At 39.0% G+C, this 24,938-nt stretch overlaps 1 protein-coding gene across 2 annotated transcripts in view; it reads right to left on the bottom strand.

Annotated features, from left to right (window-relative positions):
- LOC139708592 (hippocalcin-like protein 1) overlaps positions 1–24,938 on the bottom strand; it is a 150,370-nt gene that overhangs the window by 19,294 nt on the left and 106,138 nt on the right. The gene's annotated exons all lie outside the window — the stretch shown is intronic.

Below are 24,938 nucleotides of genomic sequence, written 5' to 3' on the forward strand. Positions count from 1 at the left end.
CTTGCTTACATATTGGAAATTGTGATTACAGTGGTTTTTTTCTTTTCAGTCTACTTCATTGACCTTTGACCTTAGACCTCATTTTACTTCATAAATATTTTAATTTGACCAGCATCTTATAAAGTGTACTTGTGGTGTGAGTTTTGTGGTCATAGCTCAAAGCTGTGGAAAGTTATTGAATGTACACAATACCATATTTGGAGCAACTGAAATGGTGCTTGTCATAGGCTGCGTTTATCTAACTTTAGAGAGAGAATCACGTTCGTTTGGAACGGTGTTTGCAAACGTGGTTTGAAACGCGATTCTCGGGGTGCTGCGTTTATCTAACCATCATACAATCGCGATTCGAGTGTTGTCACTGAGCAGCTGCTTTGTGCCGTTCGACCCAGGAAGTAAAGGTCAACTGCATACCACCAAACCTGCCTCATCAGTCACACACAAATAATGGGCAGAGAGCACAACCAGAAACAGCTGGGATTTGACCTTGAGATATAAACGCGTTTCAAAACGGCATTGCGTTTATCTACTCACAGAACGGCGATCGTGGTCTCAAACGTGTTTCAAAACGCCCTTTGAAAGGCGTTTCAAAACGGTGTTCCTAAACGCTTTTGAAAACACGGTTGCGTTTATCTAACCCCTGAAAATGCCTCAAACGCGTTTAGGATCGTGATTCTGCCTCACAAAATTTTCAGATAAACGCAGCCATAGAATCATAATACCTCAGACTCAGAACTAGTACAAATACCCGTCTGTGCTAACAATCAAATAATAAAGTCCCTTGTGCAAGACATCAATACCCCTCAATATTCAAGTGTGAATTGAAGCACTTTTACTTCAATAACATTAATATTATTTACAACAGTGCTGCAGAGGGAAAAATAAAGGTTTTGGTATCACAATGTCAAGAAAGGAAATACAAAATCATTCCAGATGACAAGAGGATGCTACACATTCCAGCAAAGCCGCAAGAAGGATAACACCACCGAGACGCCACTGATGAAGACATTCACCCCTGCAGCTGGGTGATCCGAGAGAATGAATTGCCCTGATATAAGGCAGTCTGATTGAGGTCTATCAGCCATTTGTCATTACACTCTCATTAAGCCAGGTGCCCCGGCCCGGTGGTGGTACACTTCTACTGGCATGATTTCCGGCAGCCTAGAGCTTTAAAGATCATGACTTTGCATCAGCAGAGAAGGGAAATGGCCGTATAATTGCAGAGAGTCAGCGAGGGTCAACTGTCTCTCTCGTCTATTTCTCACGATGATGAGGGATTCAATCCTATGCCGATCTGTATCAGTATCTGCAGATGGGCCATCTGCATGCATTGCCTGCTGTCGGGGGATACTCTCTCAAAGAGTGTGGAATACAAAGTCATGCTTCTTGTATTTCCAATTTGATAGAAGAAAACATCTGGCAACTCTTTAAAAGGTAATAATTTTTGCACAGGCACACAGACAGGTAGACACACACTAACAACGGCACATACACCTGTACACTCACAAACTGCATACAAACACAAACACATAGAAACCAAAAGCTTGAAAGGGTGAAAATGTTCAAATGGAAGAGAAAACATGACTGAAAAATATGAGATGTTGGAATACTGGTACCTCAAAATGTCAGCATATTTGTGTTGGCTATATAGCTTAAGTAAAATTGATTGGGAAAATGGTGATATATTGTGAATTTCAAAAGGTACATGTACACATAACAAACTAGATCTGTCGTCTTTGGGACATGATACATATATGGTATAAGTTTGACATTGATAGGCAATGCACTTTCTGAGCTAACCTCTGCACAACTTTTGGGGAGAAATAAAGAAAGAAGAAGAAAGAATCCATACAGAAACAGAAGGTGATCCGAGAGGATACTCGGATCACCTAATTATGGACGAATATCCCATGTTTGCTTTCAATTCAATTCAATTCAATTCAATTCAATTCAATCATAGTTTATTTCCAGTCATCGAAAATCAAAAAACATGTGATGAAATATTGTTCAAACGTTTGCATAAGATTCATGTAATATATATACGAGACATATTATAGAACAACATATAACATGTACAATATTTAGGAAAACACTGTATAAATACTTCGTGGGCGAGCGGAAAATAAATTCAATTATGGAAAATAGTGATCCACTAAAAAGCATAGCTTGTCGGACGTGGATCGCTAGACAAATAATGAGTAAATTATATACTATTCTATAACATTACAATATACATGTAATTATTTTGAGATACACCGGTTGGGAAAAAATATAGAATACCAATGCTAGTGCCCGGACACTGCTCACTGAACCACGTGTACCGGGAAAATATGACAAGGACAACACGTTCGTACACACATTCAATTACCCACACGTATACACTGTAAGACGCGAGACAGTACCGAGAGGAGAGAAGACGGTAACAATACAAGTCTACGAAGAACAAGAGACAGGAAAGGAAGAGGAGAGAAGAAAGAAGAGAAGTCTGCACACAGAACACGCCAAGTGCTGCGACATCAGGACAAGTGAAGGCTCAAGCATAAATCAAAACAATTTAAATTATCTAAGATTATAAGTAGAAAGTAAATATTTTCTGAGTTTGTATTTAAATGTAACAAATTTGGGGGAATCTTTTAAACTATTATCTAAATTATTCCAAAGTCTGGGTCCGGTATAAAGAAATGTATTTTGGGCATGTGCGGTTCTCATTAATGGAAGATGAAATTCGTCGGATCGTCGCGTGGGATAGTTATGAACATGACTATTTCGATGAAATGAATCATGGAATATTTTAGGTAAAAAGTTACTGTTGTATTTAAACATAAACTGGCCAAGTTGAAACACATACAAATCATTTACTTTTAATATTTTATGGTCAGAAAACAAAGCATCTGTATGTTCTCGGGTATGTAAATTAAAAACAATTCTAAGCGCTTTCTTTTGCAGTAAAAGAAGTTTGTCAAGTAACATCTGACATGTATTACCCCAAGCAAGAATCCCGTAGTTTAAATAAGGTAGTATCAAACTAGAATAAAGAGTTAATAATGCAGATGAAGGAAGATAATATTTTAATCTATTCATTACACCAATGTTACGTGATATAATTTTACATATGTTATCAATATGATTCCTCCATGAAAGCTTGTTATCGACACAAACACCAAGAAATTTAAAGGAAGAAACTTCTTCTAAAGGAGTAGTATCAAATGTTATATTGCCTGGGAGGCTATTTAAAGAATTACTAAAAAGCATAACTTTTGTTTTTTTAATATCTAATGACAATTTATTTGCGTATATCCATTGTATAACCTTTTTCAGTTCTTCATTGACTGTTCTTATTAAAATGTTTGGGTCAGGGTGAGAAAAAAAAAGGTTAGAGTCATCCGCGAATAATATGAATGATAGTTTCTCCGAGGATCAATGAAAATCATTAATATAAATAATGAATAACAATGGGCCTAATAAACTCCCTTGTGGAACACCAGATGCAATTGTTTTACTTTGAGAGTCAAAGCCATTGACATGTACAAATTGGGATCTTTCTGATAGGTAACTCGTGAACCACTCCAAGGCCTTTCCACGTATTCCATAATGAGACAGTTTGGCGAGAAGTATTCCGTGGTTAATCGTGTCAAAGGCCTTGGAGAAGTCCAAGAAGATACCTATTGTGTGTGAAAGTGTGTCGAGTGCGTGTGTGACTTTGTCGATGAGGGCAAGTAGTGCGTGTGTTGTGCTGTGATTTTCCCTGAATCCAAATTGAAAGTTTGAGAATATGTCGCAGGTTTTAAGAAAACGTACTGTCCCGATATAAACTATTCTTTCAAGAATCTTAGAAATAGAAGATAATAGAGATATGGGTCTATAGTTATTGACATCATCCTTCTCCCCTTTCTTGTAAATAGGAATTACTTTCGCAATTTTCATGCTATTTGGCACATGGCCAGTTGTAAGCGATGAATTGATAATGTGTACTAAGGGATCCACTATTTGAGGAATTATGTTTTTTATCAAATAGTTGTCAATTCCGTCATGGCCAGGACTTTTTCCTTCTTTCAAATTAGCAACAATCTTTATTATTTCTTCTTTATATGTTGGGTCAAAAAATATAGTTTTGGAGTTAGGTGTATCTAAAAAATCATTAAAAGATTTACTAGAAAGAGGAATATTTTGAGAAAAATTTTTCCCAATTGAAGAGAAAAAGTCATTGAAAATTTCCGCCATGCCAGCTTTCTATTTGGACAGCCTTCCCAATTCTATAATATGTTTCAAAGAGTAGCTGTTTCTTCAGAGGCTTTTCGAAAGATCACAAATACATTCACATTTCACATATGATGAATGTACAAAGAATGTCCCAGACTTTGTGTTCTCTCTTCAGATAATCCACTTTATCTATTTGATGTTAATTGTGATGTTCAAGCTGCTCAAGGTATATATAAGCATATTATACTTTATAAGCACTGCAGAGGATATTATTGTAGGGCAAATATGCTGAATATGAATGAATATATTGTATCAAATTGTAACATCATAGATACAGTTATCATTACAGATTCATTTATTTACCAAAAAAAAAACCCTGTTATTGTGTCACTACATAGTGCAGCAAGCAATCTTATTATAATTACAATTGTTGCAATTTATAGATCATCATCATCACCATCACTATCACCATCACCATCTTCAGCCTTGTTTCATCACAGTTGCTCCTTCTTTAGGCTGACTGACCACAGATGAAATTTAAGTTTTATACATTCTCTAATTTAAAATGCCCAATGGATTAACAATGTAATAGTAGTTTTTTTTTGTTTTTTTTATTATGCTTCATTTTCATAATCATCTGCCAAAATTACAGGGCAGCTTTGATTCTATTTTGTGCATATATGTAGGCAGTAATACATGTAGGTAAATGCTGCAATTTATCACAGGAAGAGTCTCATAAAGTGTGCATGATTTCCATAGCAACCATTATGATGTCATGTGATTGGCAACGAATCAACACATTTGAGGTTAAGCATGCAGCTGACTTCAGAAAATGTTTGTAAAGTTCGGCTAAAAGGTAGATGATATCCTGGCCTAAACTTGGCTCTGATGACATCAGCACGACATGACTCAAGAAAGCCAAATATATTTCGCTCATTAACCGATATCTCCAATTTCATAAATCCTTTTCATTCACATTTCCACCTGTCTAAGTTTTGCAGTTTTGTTTTTGTATTCACATTCTGAAATACTGCAGTATTCCACTATCAGAGTTACTGGGCCTTGAGATCCTATCTTTCATTGATGAAAACTGCAAATTGTGGTTACAAATTTGGGGTACTAAGTATTTGAAGATTCACCAGGGCCCCATTTCATAAAAAGTTGATATGATAGCAACTGTTGCTAGAGCGGTAAAACTGTCATGGCAACAACAAGAATCCAGCTTCCTGATTGGCTGTTGCTATTCGAAGTTGCCATTCCAGCAAAAAGTTGCTATCCTAACATCTCTTTTGAAATGAGGCCCAGAAGGAGCACCCTATGGGGATACCATCATCATTATTCTGCACGAACTAAAATCCAGCGTTGGCATCACTTTTCAGGAAGAAGATGGCAATGCAAAAAAATATTTTACTTTAAGATGGACACCTTGGGCCACATTTTCATTAAAGATGTTTAGGCTAAGCAAACTCTGCTGGAGTGGCAACTTCCAATAGCAACAGCAAAATCAGGAAGCTGGATTCTTGTCGTTACCATGACAAATCGCCATTCCAGCAAGAGTTGTTAACACATTAACTTTTTATGAAATGGGGCCCCACATGCTGAATAATCACAATATTTCACTTGAGCAATTCAGTTTTGGGTGAGCTAAAAAAAAAAAAAAAAAAAAAACACCTAGAAAGTAAAGTAAAGAATTTGAACAAAAACTTAGCACACTATACAAAAATAACCATCATGGAGTTTAGCATAGAACAGTCCTATTGCCAACAAAAGAGGCTTTTTACACTTGTGTTTCTTAACCCCGGACTTTCTCTGACCCAGGACTATCGTTAGTCCCGTACCAATTTTTTCAGCTTTTTACACTCGCCAATTAGTCTGTACTATCTCTTGTCCGGGGCTAAGGAGAAAACTGACCTTTTTACACTCGTATTTCTTAGTCCCGGACTTTCCAAACCACATGAATATTCATTAATTACGCTGTGTACTGTACACGTACACGCACGTACCGGCAACACTTGATTACCTCGTTTCTGATTGGTCAGTGAGGGTCGGACTTCGTCTCAGTCGCTTAGCCCAGGATTATTTTTTCATTCTGTTTACACTCACTTGCTTGGCACCGCAATTGCGGTGCTAACCCTGCTATTTTGCAGGGCCAGATAGTACTGTACTATCGGTGGGGCTAGCCCCACTTTGAGCAAAAACGAGTGTAAACAGAAAGTGGGCTAAGGATAGTCCCGTACCAATGGTGGGGCTAAGGCCCCCCCTTAGCCCCACCGATTGGTCCGGGGCTAAGCAAAAATTTACAAGTGTAAAAAGCCCTAAAGATACGCAGGTTTGTATAATAGATACCATGCACCATTTCCTGCAGGAAAACCCTATCAGTATCAGTGGCCCATCATTCGTTGACATGGTTTGCAAAGCTAGGGAAGAACAAAGTAAGAATCTCTGCAGGTTTGCTGTATGTGCATTTCATAAATTCATTTCAAGTGCTGAAAAAATGCATAACTTGTAATAACCTACAATGCATTTGCGTGTAAATAGAGACCACAAAAACCATCTAATGAGTTGCAGGACACATTTCCTCAATCCATTACAGATCTATCCCTTTAATCCCATGGATGCGTGGCAAATACAAAATTGCAGAATATCACGGCGGGTCATAATGAGTTTTGAAGTCCTCTGATTCATGAGCATAAACTGACAGGATTTCTTTTTCCTAAATAGCAAGACAAGGTAAACTCTCAGTCATTTGGAATAATTTCTGCATGGACTATTAGGATCCCTGCAGGTTCTCGGGACGTAGGAATTATCATTTCATCTTTTTAGTCATCAGAAAATAATGGTTGCATATTGCTGATTACGATTTGTTTTGTTGAAACATTGGATGTTGTTTCTTTAATTTAATGCATATCATTTTGTCAACTAGAAGGATAATGGAATTCTCCTTACCAGTCAGTAAATGCTGCTTACCAGGCAGAGTTGTACAATACATACAAGTCTATTACATGCCTCTTTACGAAAACAGAAACAGAAACAAAAAACAACAACAATAAGGAACTGAAGTGCATGCTCGTTGGAACAAACATACACAGACTAAAAAAAAAAAATAAAACACAAAAATCTCATTATTGCAATGAATGCATTTACTGAACAACCTTCCTCATACACACATTCATCAGAAGTACTAAACAGGTACATTAAAAAAAAATCACAGTCAGTATAAATATATATGTTTACAACAGTATTCCAACCAGTCTCTTTGCCAAGAATGATAAATTGATAAATTCCTTAATAACTGAAAAGAAGCAATCACATATGCCCTTCAAGTCAGGTGAACTGATCTATGAAGCATGCCTTCAGTGAAAGTCAGATTGGACCCTTCATGGGGTCCCTTTATGGATGACTCATTGCATTAAAGACTGCCAACAGTTCAAGGAAGACTGGTACAAAAATACTTCAACTTTCCCTGCTCATATCCATGATTATCTAAAACGAATAAGAAAGAAGCCAATACTTAAAAAAAAAAGACGACAAACTTATTGCTTGTAGATGAGGTTCAAAATGATGAAATATCTGCAAATATTGAGAAAATGAATCACATGGATAAAAATTAAGAAACAGAAAAACTCCTGGATGGGTATAGAAATACATCATTGTTGACTACGTCACAGCCTCTTTCAAGTTTGTTCACTAAAATAGTGGTCCACTCTTGAATAGACTTGGGGATAGATGTATCACATCTTGAGCAATGTAACTAAGGTACGTATACAAACATCTAGAATCTGTCAAAGCTTTTATGGAAGTGCTAATTGCTTTAAAAGTTTTCGCTGATATGCTGCTTTATTCCCTCTTCAGATTCTAAGGGCGATGTTTCTTTCAGACAACCTCCAAAACATTTAAAAAGTATCGTGTGGTAAAAAATGGCTGCTTCCATGTGTGACATCTCATAGTTAATAATCACTACATACAATGTATCTAGAGACTCCCAACTTTTTCGCTTTTAGCCGGACATCTGCTTTGGGGCCATTTTCACAAAATTTCTAGCTCTCCCGCTAGAGTTTGAATTTCTCCCTGCTCTAGATGTGTGTCTCAGGCTTAAGATGCATTTTCTCTTGCTTAAAAATTAGCTTTCTCCCACCCAGCTTAGTTTTTGTTTCCCCCCCCCCCCCCACATTTTGTGCAACATGAAACTAACACGTAAATGAAAACACACCATTTTTTTTTTTTGCTTGTTTTATGTAACATTACTTTGTACCTTTGATCTCGAGGTAAGTATATTATAAGGCTTAATTATCATTTATTTTTAGTTTTCTTCATATTCACTAGGTCCTGTGGCATAAATGAATTCACTGCCGTATTGCAGACCGGTTTAATCTTTTACCATAGTGTGTGGTGCCAAAGCCCTTAACCACCATGGGCAGCGGTGAGTTGTTTGAAGTGCTTGCTCTACTGCCGTGACCATCCGTGAAATTAAAATACACTAAAATTCATCTTGCCTGTCCAAGCGCAAAAAATCATTCATGGGAAAATTTCTGCTTTTACAAAATATAAACAGGTTGCCGGTGGCAGTGAAAGAATTTGTTGTGTGCATAAATTCACAAACTAAGGTTTACAGTGCAAATCAAGTCCATAGCATTAATTTGTGTCAATGGACTATCATAACAGGCTTAAAATATGCATACAAATTGTGAACCTTACACGTGTCAGCATGCATTCATTATTGGAGGTCTTATGCAATCCAAATTGGAGTAATCCATGGCCTAGATTAAAACCGCCTTTATGAATTCTGGTCTTTGTCTTTTGTTGTTGTGTTGCTTACTCTCCCCATCTCTGCAATTATCTACCCCTGTGTCTTTCTTTTCCTTTCTAAAGACATACCAACTGTTAGGTAAATATTTGGACAAATAATTTGGAGCTTCTCGGACTCCTAATTGCAAAGTGTTCAGCACTAAAAAATCTTGGACCTACAGCAACAGCAAGTACACTAGTATACTGAAATTGTATGGCAGAGATTAAGGTAAGTAACTGAGGGCCAGAAACAAATTAATACAGATTAAAATTCATATTTGCAGTTCTTAACAGCAGCGGATGGTTATCATCTAATAGCATACAAAACAAGGAAAAGTAAGAAATTATGTGGTGCGTAATACATGTCCCCGCCAGAAATAGCATTTTGTAGCAAAATGTAAAATATAGGTCAAAAATCAAGGTCAAAGGTCAAAGAAGTCAAAGGTCAAAATTCTGTGTAGAAGTTTTGAAGCCCTCACCTAGTGCCATCACATAAAGCAAACGGAATCAAAATCGGGTTAGAAATGGCGAAGGAGTAGCATTTTGTAGCAAAATGTACAATACAGGTCAATAATCAAGGTCAAAGAAGTCAAAGGTCAAAATTCTGTGTAGAGGTTTTGAAGCCCTCACCTAGTGCCATCACATAAAGCAAACGGAATCGAAATCGGTGTTAGAAATGGCGAAGGAGTAGCATTTTGTAGCAAAATGTACAATATAGGTCAAAAATCAAGTTCAAGGGTCAAAGAAGTCAAAGGTCAAAATTCTGTGTGGAAGTTTTGAAGCCCTCACCTAGTGCCATCACATAAAGCAAATGGAATCAACATTGGGTTAAAAATGGCGAAGGAGTAGCATTTTGTAGCAAAATGTATGATATAGGTCAAAGGTCAAGGTCAAAGGTCACAACTGAAATTCTGTGTAGGAGTTTCAAAGCTCCCATGTAGTGCTATCATATAAAGCAAACAGAATCAAAATTGGCTTATAAATGACAGAGAAGTAGCAAATTGAACATTTTGATCACACACGGACGCACACACGGACGGAGGGACACACGGACACACACACGTACGGAGCCCGTTTCATAGTCCCCTGCTCGAACTCGTTCGGCGGGGACAATTAATACCATTCTATCATGTCTGTTCTGAAAGTAAAGACACAAACTACATACTCACAGGTGAGAGCAGGGAGGTGGAAAGACCATTGATGACAATAACAGAATTTCTGGAGTTTGGTCTAGGAGTTCCCAAGAGCACATGGGGATTGTTGCTAGATGATCCTTTTCTCAAAATGTCTGGAAATGTCATTTCAGTGTCAGCAAAAATTCAACTCAATATAGGAGGCAGAAGCCCTGTTCAACCAATGATCCTTATGACACATTCACGATAACATCTCCATCATACTGACAAGCAAATAGACTAAAAGTACACACTGGTGCATCAGTACCATTCACTCAAACCAGTACTATTTCTCACATCAATGCATCACATCACATCCTCTTCTAAATCTAACCTCAGTCACACCCAAAAACAGAAATCATGAAGGATTCCACCACTATTTTTAGACTTTTCAGAATAAAAACAGAAAAAAAAAAAGCAAAGCAAAAAACACAAGTTCACAAACAAACACACTGTGCTGTGTTAAATGTCAAATTAATGGCCAGGAATAGAATATCCTTCAATTTTCTACCAATATACATGTGTAATAATATTGATATTCAAGCACACAAAGTATGACTGGTGGAGTGGTTTTTAACACAAATGCAATGTTTCAGGTGGCTTTGCATACCCTTCTCAGTTGGGTCATTTTCACACTGGTAGAGAAACGTAAATTGCAATGCTGAATTGCACTTATGATTACAATTACGATTAGAGTTATCATCTGTACATACGACCAATGAAGGCTTCACAGATTCTGCTGTTTTGAGTTTCAGAGCAAGGACAGGAGGTGTGGCTTCTCTCCAAATTTTTATCAATCACTTGTGAGCGGTAAGTTGCGCACACTTGCCTTTAGTGCAAGCATTTGAGGAGCGTGGATTTTCTGCGGAAGTGGTTGTAAGCTCCGCCCCCAAAACAGGATTGGAGGTCAATCCATACACAGGATTATTCCATTCTGTAACTCTGGTGAATTGTGATTGGAAAACACCTCCGGACCATCATTTCAATCACAACTGGAAATTATGATTCAAATCATTCATCCTCCAGTTTAAATACACAGAGTCAAAATGGGTCATTTGAATGAACATTATAGTGATGCCTCATTACAATTGTAATTCAAATTATGCAATCTTGGTACATGTAAAAAACGAACCTAGTCTGTCAGAAAGAGGGGAGGGAGAGGGGGAGAGACAAGAAGAAAGAGAGAGAGAGAGAGAGAAATGGAGTGGAGAAAGTGATATAAAAAGTTTTACACTCAGCAGGCTGCATGCAATATTCTTCAATTCTTGGTAAAGTGCAGGCATGGTGCATGAGGGTTATATGGAAATCAAATTGATATAGATAATAAGATAGAAATGAGTAGGGAGAACAGACAGGGGAGGGGGGGAGAGAGAGAGAGAGAGAGAGAGAAAGAAATGACAATCTTATGAAAAGTTAAACACTCAGCAGGCAGCAACCACTATCTCAATTCTAGGAAGAATGAAGGTAGGGTATTGCTGAGTTGAATATGAAACAGAGAGAAAGCAACGGGGTGGGGGGGGGGGGGGGAGACATAAGGTATGATTAATCAAATATTTCACCCTATCTTTGCACACACAGACACAAACGTACAATGCACACAATGCAATGCAAATGATTTCACTATGCGTTTTCACATCAGCCCGATGTTTCAAAATAGCGCACTATTTTCTGACTTGGGAAATTAACCCTATCACCAAATTAGCGCGCTATTAAATAATGTGAATACAAATTAGCGCGCTAATCTTATCGCTCTGAATGAGAAAATTTCTCAAGTCCAACTCAGGAAATTTCCGAAATAGCGGGATAATTTGCGAACTACCACGCTATTTGATAATGTGAAATCGCCTCAAGAAATTAGCGCGATGCATCCCATCATGTCTAGCGTATTTTTCAAATAGTTCACATTGTCCCATCAGAAGCGGATCTAGGGGGGGGGGGGGGGGTTCCAACCCCCCCCCCCCCCAAAAAAAAAAAAAAAAATCCGGGGACCATTTACCAAAAATAGTGGTGTTTTAGATGCAAGAAAAACGCCATTTTTCACACACAGATTTTCAAAAATTCTCCCTACTCTGGAAGGGGGGACACCCCCCTCCCACACCCTCCCCCCTTCATAAAAAGCTAGATCCACCCCTGCCCATGTTCGCATAACAATGGTGTTCCACCAGTCAAGGGACCTTGTTTCAGCCCACACGAGACGGGAGAATCGCAGTTCTCCCGCTGGAAACAAACTGAACACCATTAGCAGTGAGCAGAAGAAATAAACAGTTCCTTCTCAGCACAAATTCGAAGAATCGTTCACAGTTCCTCTCCTCACGGCATCTTCTCTTTCGCATCATAATATTAAGCAGGGTTTCGTCAACTTCAATGACCGATGAATTAATACAATAAAACACAAAACTGAACACATCTAGAGCAGGAAATCAGCGAGATCAGAACAACTAATCAACAAAACGTGCATGTAGTGTAAACAATCAATCGGTTGAGGCAACCCGCACACAAAAAATGGCGATCACGCAGGTATTTCTTTTTTAAAGCACGCGCTCTACTGGTATACCCGACACTGTTTTGCGCATGCTCAGCTGTCGAATTAGCTTGAAAAAATTTTGGGCTAATTCTCTTCGGGCTGATGTGAGTAGGAAATGAAATAGCGCGCTAATTGCGATCAGGAAAAATATCTCCAGCTTGGATTTTTTTCGGGCTGATGTGGAAACGCCTACTGTATCACATTTGCATTTAAAAGAACTGCAGTCACATAATTAGAATACTGGATACTAGTGTACCAGTATACATGTGTGTCTGTGTGTGTATTGTGTATGCTCCATAAGAGTGTGTGAGTGTATGCGCATTTGCTGACTATACAGGAGGGGAATACTTTACAATTAACTTGATTTTTGTTCATGTTTTGTTGCATGGACGTACAGTAGAATTTCCCTATGTACAACTTACTGTGTTAACCTTCTTTGTCTTGAATAAACAACAACAACAACAACAACACACACACACACACACACACACACACACACACACACACACACACACACGTAGTCTTATAAACCAGTCTGTCAGAATAAGAAGAACTATATACCAAAGAAATAAGCAAGAAAAATTCATTCTTCCCTGTAAGCTCGAATGTAAAGCTTGCATAATTCAGCAGTGGTTGGACAAAGGTTCCACTTTTACCTGTCTCTATCTTAATTAGTGGGAATTAGCAGAAGGCTTCAGCTAGTTCAGGAAATTCACCAGAAAGGGATCCAATATTGCAGAACCCCTGGTATTAGTAGCGAAGCGACCTGTACATCAGCCGATGACGTCTAGATGCCAGGCACGAAATAAATGATGTATACCTGGTATATACACACACGGGATTCTCCCCTTTCTGTCCTTTCATTCAGTAATCCTCGACACGGGACCCTTTGCTCACACAACATCAACAGATCAAATTAGACGAAAATTGACTAACAGTCCATGCTGCGGGATCTGAAGCTAACCTACCGCACTGCGATCTCAGGGAATGCTAATTACAAGTAATGGTAATTTAAGTGAGTGCCTATGAGCTTGCTGACGACGTTTTTGGATTTCTCTCTCTGTCATGGTGCATTTGTCGGTCTGAATGAATTCAGACTGATTAAAATGCCGCCAGAGCATATTTTCTGTTTAAATGAAACATCCCTATGATACTTACTGCTTGCTTTCAGTACAATCCAATTTTGTCTCATTTAAACCATGATATATGGAAGAGAAATATAGTTACGTCGCCACAGAGCAGCCTATTGCAATTTCAATATCAACATGGACGTGTACAAGCATTTGTTAATGCAATGGATAATCTAATCATTCACAATCCTAAGGCAACAAGTTCAAAATTTGACTCTGATTTTCTTTCAGCCAACGAAAAGAATTAATTTCATCAATATTCTCTTTTTGCTAGATGCAAAATTGATCACAAAATATTGTAATGAATGAAAGGATGTACAAATGAAAGATCTGACTTGCAAAAGGTTACTAGTGACTACCAACAAATAAATTCTACACAACAAGTTATTTGCAGCTGCAGAATATACATGTATCAGAGAGAAAAAAAAATGGATTGTCTGCCTTCACTTGTTTCCTCAAGAAATGAAATCTATCAAGCTAGGTATCCTGGAGAATATCACAACAGTCTTTATATATGAAGAGGGCTTGGCCTCAACTCTATTCATGAGAAAATTATCCGTAATGAACAATCTATCAAGCTAGGTATCCTCGAGAATATCACAACAGTCGTATTTGGAAGCCTCACAACACATGGAAATAGGCCAGGTTTGCTGTCACTAATGTAAAACAAAAAAAGACTGTTGAATGCGCAAATTATAACTATCTCAAAATATGGATATCAAATACAAACATTTAATAAAGAAAGTTTCATGTAAATGCACACAAAAAAAAAACCAGTCAAATAATAAACATGTGAACATGACAATTCCATCTCCCTGATGGTCATGCAAGCGGCAAAGCTATCAATAGAATTATTTAACCATAAAAGTATCAACCCAAGTTGGGGCAGTATATAGGAGAGCATAATACCACCTTCTTATGACCATCTGGATTCTGTTATACTTAATGCATGTACTTAATTTACATGCTGGAACAAAATGGCTGTGATTTCCCAATGTCTCCCTAAAGAGATGAACACTACACTATAAAGTGAATGCTTCCAAACTATCACACACTAAAATTGGGGTCTACTCGATTGAAGATTGTGTGTTGATATTCTAAATGTCGACTGGGCGCCAATTTGTGATCTTATCACTATAGAATGTGTTGGAAATGACATTCATGTACAGTGTGCTTCACTTCAATCTGATGACCCATCTTCTCTGCAGATCACTATATGTGGAAGACAAACACACTATTCTTTGTAATCATATATTGGTACTGTTTTCGCCACATATTTTGAGAGTATAATATTTCACAAATTGGGACTTGTATCAGGACTTTGTGAGCGGGTGAATGCAGGAATGATAACCACAGTGAACGGGATGAGAAAACAGTATTATCCCTTTCAAAAGTTGATATGTGATGCGGTTGTGTTCTATGGGGGGGGGGGGGGAGGCAACATTTTTGCAAGTTGTTAAGTTTTGTAAATATCAGTCCACTTGCAAAACTCAAGAAAAAACAAAAACAAAAGCACATTGTTATATAAACTGTTTGAGTTAGCATTCCCATTCCGGTAGAGTTTTCATATATTATGCATACGTTCTTATCCATGGTTTACAAAGATTTCCCAATGATAACAACAGAAAAAGATGTCTGGCATCCTCTATCATAGCCTATGGACAGTGACAAGAAGCTGATTTGTACAACTAGAACCGGTACATCATCGCTGGAGTGACAAGACCTTCTATCTCAATTATTGGTGAAAATGACTTTTGGGGGGATTAATGGTCAGACAATCAGTTAAGTGATGTCCTGTCTGATACCCCTTTCCCGCTGCCCGTCTCGGTGAACCACCGAGAGGTTCCCCAGTGAATTCACCGGGGAACCTCTCGGTGAAAGTTTCAGTGCCGTCGTTTCACACTGCTCTCGGTGAAACTTTCCCCTAGACGGGTTTTCTGCTCGCTACGTGGGTGATCTTATGTAGGCCTACTTGAGTTTGTTGTGCATCTGCGATTTGGTTTTTTCGATCCCATGTTCAGCAAGTTTTCGGAGGAGGGAATCGTACGCGGCAGCGTCAGCCGATGTCCCGCTCAGTTCTTCGTTCACTGCTGCCTCGCTACGTAATTGAAGTAACAGTCTCTCTTCGTCTTTGGTCCACACTCCAGCCATTTGCAAAATTCCCTCGAAAAAATCAAGCAAGAGGCGGACTGTATCAGACTTTACTGGAAGAGTTAAGAGCTAGACACTAGAGGAAGACGAAGAAGGAGGAAGCATCAAATCGATCAAGTACACTGTAAACCTATATCAGCTTTGTATACACGGCGTGCTATTTAAACAATACAATGCACAGCACGATGCAAAACAATGCCGTCGCACTGTGAACGCCACATTGCACACGAAACGACATACTATGTAGTGTCGTGTGTATGTTTACAAAGACGAATTACTAGTACCCTGTACGTGTGGATTTGGGAGGTCGAGTGCGCGCTAGCTAGCTGAAAACGTGTGCATGACCAGAAACAAAACATGACCTTTGACATAATCTGCATATTTTCCCCGGTGTTTCACCGAGACAACCTTTCACGCTGGGCGCTCTCGGTGAACCACCGGGTGATTTCCCGTTGAACTATCGGCGTTTACCCAGGACGCTTCTCGGGTAAAAATTGCCCAAAATTTCATCGGTGTTTCACCTAGGCTTCCCCTAGATTTCAACCGAGAGACCTTTCACACTGCGGGGTTCCCCGGGTGCCCCAGGTGCCCCCGGGGAAGATTTTCTTCAGCGGGAAAGGGGTATAAATCATAGACTCCGTTTACAGTGCGGGGCTGGGCCGAGCCGCGACTGAGCCCAGCCTCCATTGCGGGGCCGAGCCCGCAATTTTGTCCGTTTACACTGCCGGGCTCGGCTGCGCTCTTTAATTCAAACCTTTCAATATTTTGTCGTAGTGGCGCTCTGCTTGTAAACAACGCAATTTGGTATAGTCTGGTTTTCAGACCCTTTGCCAACTGGATTCTGTGGCGATGAAGTCGCCGTTCGGGCAAAGGCCTTTGCCGAAGGAAAAATCCTTTGCAGGACAAAACCACCTTAAACTATACTAGCTTTCGACGTTGAGGGGGTTAATATCCTGAATAGCGAAATAGTATGGGCAGAGGGTTTGGAAGCCAGACTAAAATTGGCAGCGCATTTGGCCCAGTTTGCGTTTACACTGAAAAAAAGGCCGAGACCACCTCCACAGCAAGGCCAAATGCGAGGCCAATTTTGGCCCCGCATTTGACCTTTCGCGCGTTCACACTGAAGCGGGGCTGGGGCGAGCCGCGGCCGAGCCTCGCACTGTAAACGGGGTCAAAGAGCTCTGTCTTACCCCAAAAATGAAGCCACTACAGCATGTCGAAGGAAAGGTAATCCCATTTGTTACTGTGCTTTGGCTGCCATGTTTTTTTTGCTCTCCTGAACATTTGACATTTCGTAGATATACGAGGTCTTGTCACCCCAGCAACGATATGCTGGTTTAATGACGCATTCGCATTTCTGGATGTTTTCAACAAAGGGCCCCCATGATTCACTATCTTAGTTCTTCTTATCCATTTTTTTGTTAAAGACGTGGAATACCCAAGTGTGAATGTATTACTTGTTGCTTTTTTTTAAAGGCAAGAACCCAATATATTTTCTACTTATAAAGAGCAATCATTTTACTTCATTCTGTAAGGTCTAAATGTATGCGCAAAATTTGAAAAAGAGTTTACTGGTCAAGTGGGTGAAAATACCCATAAATCAGAAATCACTTCGAGAAACTGGCTCATTTGGTTTGAAGGGATTTGTTTCAATTTGAAAAAGAAACCAAAGATGCATACTTTTTGTAGATTACATAATTGTAATGCAGCTAGGAATACATGCATAAAATTAAAATACTTAAATTTGATAAGCAGAACATACATTTTACTTAATATGGAAGTTTTGGAACATTCCGATTTTATGGATGCTTCCTTTGGAAGATGCAGGTAATGTGATTATTCCCTGGCGTATTTTGTATCTTTTTGAAACCTGTATATCTGATTAAAATTTGTATTCATCAGTTCTTACTAGATATGGTAGGGTATTAAAGACATTGAAGCTTTCTGGTTGCTCTCAGGTTGCTCATAAAATATTAAAACTAATCCCCCTAATTTCCTGAGACCCATTTCAACGCCATAACTTCTGTTTTGCCTGTATCTGCCCAGGGGCTCTACTGAAAGACGAACGCTATTAATGATATAGCATTGAGGCCTTTGTTTAAACAGTTTACACTTCAGCGGCCCTTATTCTTCCACATCACTTTCAATCAATGTCTGAGAGATGGAACTCTTTAATTAAGCCATCTCAGGGTCCAACAGTTATCCCATCACGAGAAGGCTGCAGACAGTATTCGGGAGGCTCCGTGCATTGCTGAACCTCTGCAACATGCACAGAATACTTAATACTTGAGCCACAAGTGAAATTCTATGACTCAGAATATCAGTGTGTGTGTGTACTTTTTTTTTTCATATGTCTACGCATTAGAGCTTATATGAAGTTTATATGCCAATCTAGAATGGGCAACCTTCTTGGTTTTTTTCCCCTTTGTTTGTTTTTTTTTGTTTTTTTATTGGGTCTGAAAATTTGTTTTAACCTAAACAGCCAATGCTAGACTTGTGCAAGGCCAATGCATTTAGAGCTGACTGTAGATATGAATAGCAAGGATATACATGGATAAACTAGATAGAAACATAAAGGCAGAGATATGAATATAAAATGGGATGTGAAAAAAGACTGGACAGAAAAATAGAAAAACAAATCAATTAATGAGAAGCAATGACAGAATGAAATAAGGAATTAGTAGATAAGGAGTCTATGAAGCTTCATTCCACGTATCTCAAAAGGTCAGAGCCAGAGCAAAACACAGTCCATCAAACTGTGAGTGCCTAAATAGCCCCCCCTCACGCCCACTCCTTTCCCCAAACATCATCTCAGTGTAGCCTACTGTTACCTCCCGCTGCTGACATATCCCTCAAACACACGTCTCATCACTGGGGAGCCCCCAGGGCCGGACCCTGATGGGATGGATGGGATGGACAGGCCATCATCTTTACCAGTGAAATCAACGTCACTCCCACCCAGTGACCTATTCCCCATACCACTCCTCCACTGTACGTACTTCCTTGATGTTCCATTGGACCAGATACTCATTAAAGGGGGGCGCAGAAATTAATAGAACAATTACGAGCCCACTGCATAACAGGAATGCTCGGAATTCTTGTCCCACAGATAGCAGTTGCCGATTCTCGTTAAATGGTTGGCATTAATGGGGGTGGGGTATGGCATGGATATGGGGGTGGGGTAAATGGGGATGCATCGGTTTTTCTAAGGCAACAGACATATATTCCATCAATCATCGATCCCACTTTACTTCTTTTTTGTTCCCTGTATGGCACCACGTGCCCAGTTGCTACCATTTACTGTGAAATTGGAAATTTTCGCGGTGTTGAAATTTTCGCGCAGAAACTAGCACGAAAAAAAAAAAGCACACAAATATTTTTGCTTGCCATATGTTCCTGTGTGTGATGTCTTGATTCCACGGAATTAAAAACACGCGAAACTCTTCTCACCCGGCCAAGTGCGAAAATATCCACTTTTACAGTACTTGCTATTGATGGTGACCTGGGGTGAACTGCTAGGGGCCAGCATCTCCCGTCCATTTCTTGGGTGTACGTGATATGTGGTACCGACAATTTTACTGGATTTGCACCTTGCACTTGCAGCACTCAAGTCGTTTCAGGTCAAATACTGGGAATTAGTCTTCCTCTACTCATCTGTATTTACCAGATGATACAACAATCCTTTTTAATTCTAATAAATGATAATCAAATCGACATTACGTTACCAAAGTAATAATCTACAATGTACTAGTCAATAATTTGCCTTTAAAAGACAACACCTCAGGGTTACATTCTATACTATAGCTTGCCGATGTGATAGGAACAAATCTATGATGTACTATAGATTTTTACTCTGAAAATTGCCCGTAAAGTGTGATCTTGCGAAGACTTTGTTAAACTGCATCTCTGAAACAAGTCTGTCTATTACAAGAAACGATTTCTATCATGCCAGGAATGCACATATTTCTCATACAATAGTCAGAATTTTATATGATAAAAACATGTTTTTCCCCTTAAATAGAAATCCAAGACAAAGTCAGTTTATCAACATAGGCATAAATGTATTGAGAAACCATTGAACTTAGATGGGTAGTCGTTTGCTCTTAAAAAACATATGTGTACTAATTTTGTCTGTATTATATTTCTCTGTAGGTTTAAAGTGACATGGGACACATGGAGATCATTTGTTTGGAATTAAAATTTGCCAATACCTCATGGAACACTGCGTACTGAGAGCGAATGGTTGGTGTTTTCATCCCCTCCTCAAAATTAGTCTGGTATTGGATGTCAAGAAATCATCAGTCGGCATGCGTGGGATCGTGTGCCAAAGCGCTCGGTGGCGGTGTGATTTCCCACTCTCTCTCCTAACACAGAGGGGGCTAGATTTCACCGCAACAAACATGCGCCCCTCTCTCACAAATACTGTCGCAAATTCACTGACTCTATTTTCGGACCTTTGCTAAATACTGCATGGTGACATTAGCCGGCTATTTTTATGTGCACCAGTGATATGAGAGAGTCTTATGCTGTTTGGTAAGAGATGGAAGCAAATATGGCTACCCCAGATCCATCACTCAGTCTGCATGGCTGACTATCAGCTGCATTCGTGCTTGATGACTTATTTCCAGACTGATGGCTAATTCTCCTATTTCTGAAGCGATGCACTACACACATTCTACCACAATGCACATATATCTAGGCCAATACACACACACACACACACACACAAACACACCACACACATATAACACAAGCAACTTACAGTGACACAGGATAATCCATATAGTGTTAAATACCAGAGGAGGAAATTTTCAGCAAAGCTAGTAAACAGCTCATCAGTTCCACAACAATATAACAGTCTCTGCATTATTCTTCTCTACTATTTTAATATCTAGATGTCAATCTCCACACATGCACTTCTGATCCACATTTTAGATGATAAAGAAGGGCTTACTTCTTTCCTAAAGTATATGTATTTCTTAAAATCAGAATTGGTGTAATCTTCACAATTAATAACATCCAACATTATTTCTAATCTATCGTTTTTTTTTTGACAAAAAAAAACTTTAAACAAAAGAAAAATGCCATTAATCACTATAATCATCATCATCACCACCACCATCATTGTCACTATTATCATACTTCATAACAACTTAAAGTACTATGCATACAAATCACCTTTCTCTGGGAGCTACATGTGATGTGATCATTTCAGTGTTACTGTTAGCACTGCAAATGGACTTGGGCATTTTCTTTTCTTTTCTTTTTTTTTTCAGGCGGGAGCACCACAACAGACTTTTCATCAGACTGCCATGTGTAATTTCTGCCTGAACATCAGGTTTTCCAATCTAGATGCTATTTTTTCCCCTTCTTTTTATAGAGATGCTAGAAATCACTTAAGTGGACAATGATTGCATTGACGTAACCCTGCTGAAAACACTATGCTACACCATGCCTGAAATCCAATCACAATGGGCGTATGTCGGCCACATTGCATATTTCATACATCGGGCCATTCATTACCGCAAACGTTGCCGGTGCGCAAACACATGTCTCCAATTAAGTGGCCCGTGGGGACCAGACAAGGAATTAGGCACTCATATTTTGGCAGTACAATATATTCTACAGCAAATGTAGCTTGCTATTCTCGTGTCCCCTGTCACCATACTACCCTGGAGACCGCTGAGTTCTTATGGTAACTAGATCATCCTGAAGCAACTGAAAAAGAAACAACTTTAAATAGTCCCATGAAGTCACAAGAACTAACCTAGTTTAACCCATTAGTCACTGAAACGCCCAAAACTGCCCATCTTATTAATCCCTAAAATGCCTGAAACCGCCTGTCCATTTTTTAAGATAGTTTTTTGCTTTACCATTTTTTGCTTTTATATATATATATATATAAAATCAGATAATTTGGAAAAAGGTCAAAGGTCAACAAAAATATGTCAAAATTACTTCTGTCACACACCATTCTCTTGGTAAAGTCTAATTAGGCTTTCAAATAAACAATCTATAATGACAAGAATGAACATGCAGTGAGCTATTTCATATCATTTAGAACATTGTCAAAATGAGAGCAATATTGCTGTAGCTTCCCAGGAACCACAGGCCATTCTGCTCTGTGCTAACCTTTATCAGCACTAATGATAAAAAAGCCCTCATTCAATGGGGTGCTTTTTCTAACTGGAAAGTCTGGATGAGTATGCATAACTAAAAAATAGCACAAACATGGTTGTTGTTTTCACGAAAGCAGAATCTACAGGCAAGATTCATGCTCTTTTAAATGCATATGTTATGCACCTGCTTATTGGCAAGTTGTTTTGATATACATTTCCAGCAGACACCAAGGTGAAGGTGGGCTTTGAAAGGGATAGAAAAAACTACAACAACAAAAAAAAAAGGGGGGGGGGGGGGGGGAGGGGGAGAGGACACCAAGACTGAGGAAACATTTCATCCACTGCATGAAGTGGCAAGTCTAGTAGAGCTGACAACTTGTCAAAATACAAGTAATTTGACTCGCCATGTGTATATCGGGAGAGCAAATATGAGAAGGTTGGGGATGCCCTCACCTCATCTCATCACCCTCCAGATACAAGCTAATGGATGCACGTCTGCCTCGCTGTCAAGCTGGGGGTAGTGAGGGATTAAAGGACGAGTTCAACTTCACGTACATGTGAACTGAAAGAATGCAGCAATATTTATGGAACACATCAGTGAAAGTTTGAGGAAAATCGCGAAATCCATTCAAAAGTTATGAAGTGTTGAAGTTCCAGTGGCACCATTGCTGGATGAGAAGACTACTACAGCTTGTGATGTCACATGTGTAGAATGATACAAAGAAAATATAAAGAAAATTCAACATATTTTCACTTTTCTTGCACAATAAAAGAGCATTTCACTTGCCTCTAAAGTCTTTACGTAGGCATTGAGGGAATGCATACTTTTTTCAAAAAATAGAATTTCGTGAAATTCTCTCTATATTTTTCTTATGCATGTGACATCATACACTGTAGTAGTTTTCTCATCCAGCAGTGACTGCACAGAAACTTAAAAAATTAATAACTTTTGAACAGATTGTTCGATTTTCCTCAAACAGTCATTGATGTGTTCTATTGATATTGCTGCATTCACTCAATCCACATGTATATGAAATTGTCCTTCAAAGACCCATAGAGGCCTCCTTTGTCTAACACTCCCATTTGTCAAAAATGTTCATCAATACATTTGTACCTGTCCAGGCATTCAACATCAGCAGTTAACTTTCCAACCAAAATTTCAGGTTTGGAGGAGAGAAGTTATTTTTCATTCTTGAATATTCCCAATATTTGTCAATGATTATGACATTCTCCAAGTCCTGACACTATAATTCCAGACACTGTTTATGTCAGTACATGTTTGATGTGAAAAATTGTTTGAATGTATCATTTCATTTCACTTCTTAGGTTTGTGAGATCCCAAGCTCCGAAGTTTGTTCAATACAAGTAGTCTTAAGAATCTTAAGAATATCTCTAAAGGATTTAAACTACATAGAAGCCACAAATGCATCATAAAGGGATGGTAGAGGTTTGGTAGAGATGGCATTTCAGGTTTCAAACTTTCTTTGTAAGATAATGAGAAAGCTCTTAAGAAATATGAAAGAACATACAATTCGAAGAGGAATTTAAAGTTTATTTGATGAAAATCTGTTTTGAAATTACTGATATATCCAAGAACAGAAAAGTCCTAATAAAAGGTGGGACCCAATCACCTTTTACTACCACTCTGCTTTACTTTGTTTTTGCAAACACAAAGACAAAACAGATGTGGATTTCCTCTTTAACCCGTTGAGGACGAGTCCCGAGTATACTCGGGCAAGTGTCTATGGGAAATGCGTGTTATGTTATAGCAAAGTCAGTCCGTCCTCAACGGGTTAAAATAGTATACTCTCTTTGGAAACTATTTGAGACTCTTTAACTTGTTCCCTGCAAGGCTGTGGAATTTCCATTGACTTTGAGCTATGCCGATCATTTCTTTTACGTAAATGGGCTAGTGTACATACAGCGTCAAACATCATGTTCTATCATGGTTAATACATGAACACTGATTAATTTGGAGCTTATTTACGTCAAAGTAGGGCAATTGTCGATCAGTTGCAGTGTCAAGCAGGCTCCCTTTGAATTTCTGCAACATTCTATCTGGCACTATGGTGCTCAGTCTCCAGAATTATTCATGTTTTCAAAGGACGTATTTCACAGGAGGAGACTTTGCTGTGACTCATCAGTCGTTGCGACTCATGCGACTTGAAAGACAAAATTATGGCTTGCGCTCCCGACAAGAAGATGACTGCAGGGCGACTTCCAAGATGTCTCAAAACAAGGAGACAACTTATTCAGCTGGAAGTCGCGGAGATGTTGCCATGATATCTATGACATATCTCCAAGATATCTCCACAATGTCTCTGGCAGGAAACCAACGGGTCTCTGCAAGATCACGGAGAGGTCTCGGAGACCTTGCAGACAAAAATTATTCTCCATGTCTTGGCCACATCTACTGAGACACCACCGAGACGTCATGGACATGTCGTCAAGACCAGCTGGAGACTCAAAAAAGTTAGATAATATTGAGCATGTTTGATTCCTCGCGACTCCCCGATGACTAGGCTAGTCTCCACGAGACAATGGAAATGTTGCAGAGACACTCTATCCATGAGCAGCAGGGGGTCCCCACCTGCAGTTTTACTTTAGTCGGGTGGATATTATAATCAATGGAATTAAAAAGTTTGAGCAACCTCTCAGTGAACTTTATTCCTGTCAGCTTTTGTGTTAACCTGTGGTGTGTGCAGAAAATTGCTGTTGCACATGATCAGGTTTATATTGGTAGCGCTGCGTGTCCGTATTTACTCCAGTTTTGTGATTTAATCATTATATGGGATTCTTGTTCGAAAGTATCATCTTAAAGATTGGGTGTTATGTGGACTCTCCTTGTCAGTGATGATTA

Source organism: Diadema antillarum, unplaced genomic scaffold (genome assembly GCF_040938485.1).
Source record: "Diadema antillarum isolate AM-2024a unplaced genomic scaffold, OU_Dant_1.0 seq00001353_RagTag, whole genome shotgun sequence".
Taxonomy (NCBI): domain Eukaryota; kingdom Metazoa; phylum Echinodermata; class Echinoidea; order Diadematoida; family Diadematidae; genus Diadema; species Diadema antillarum.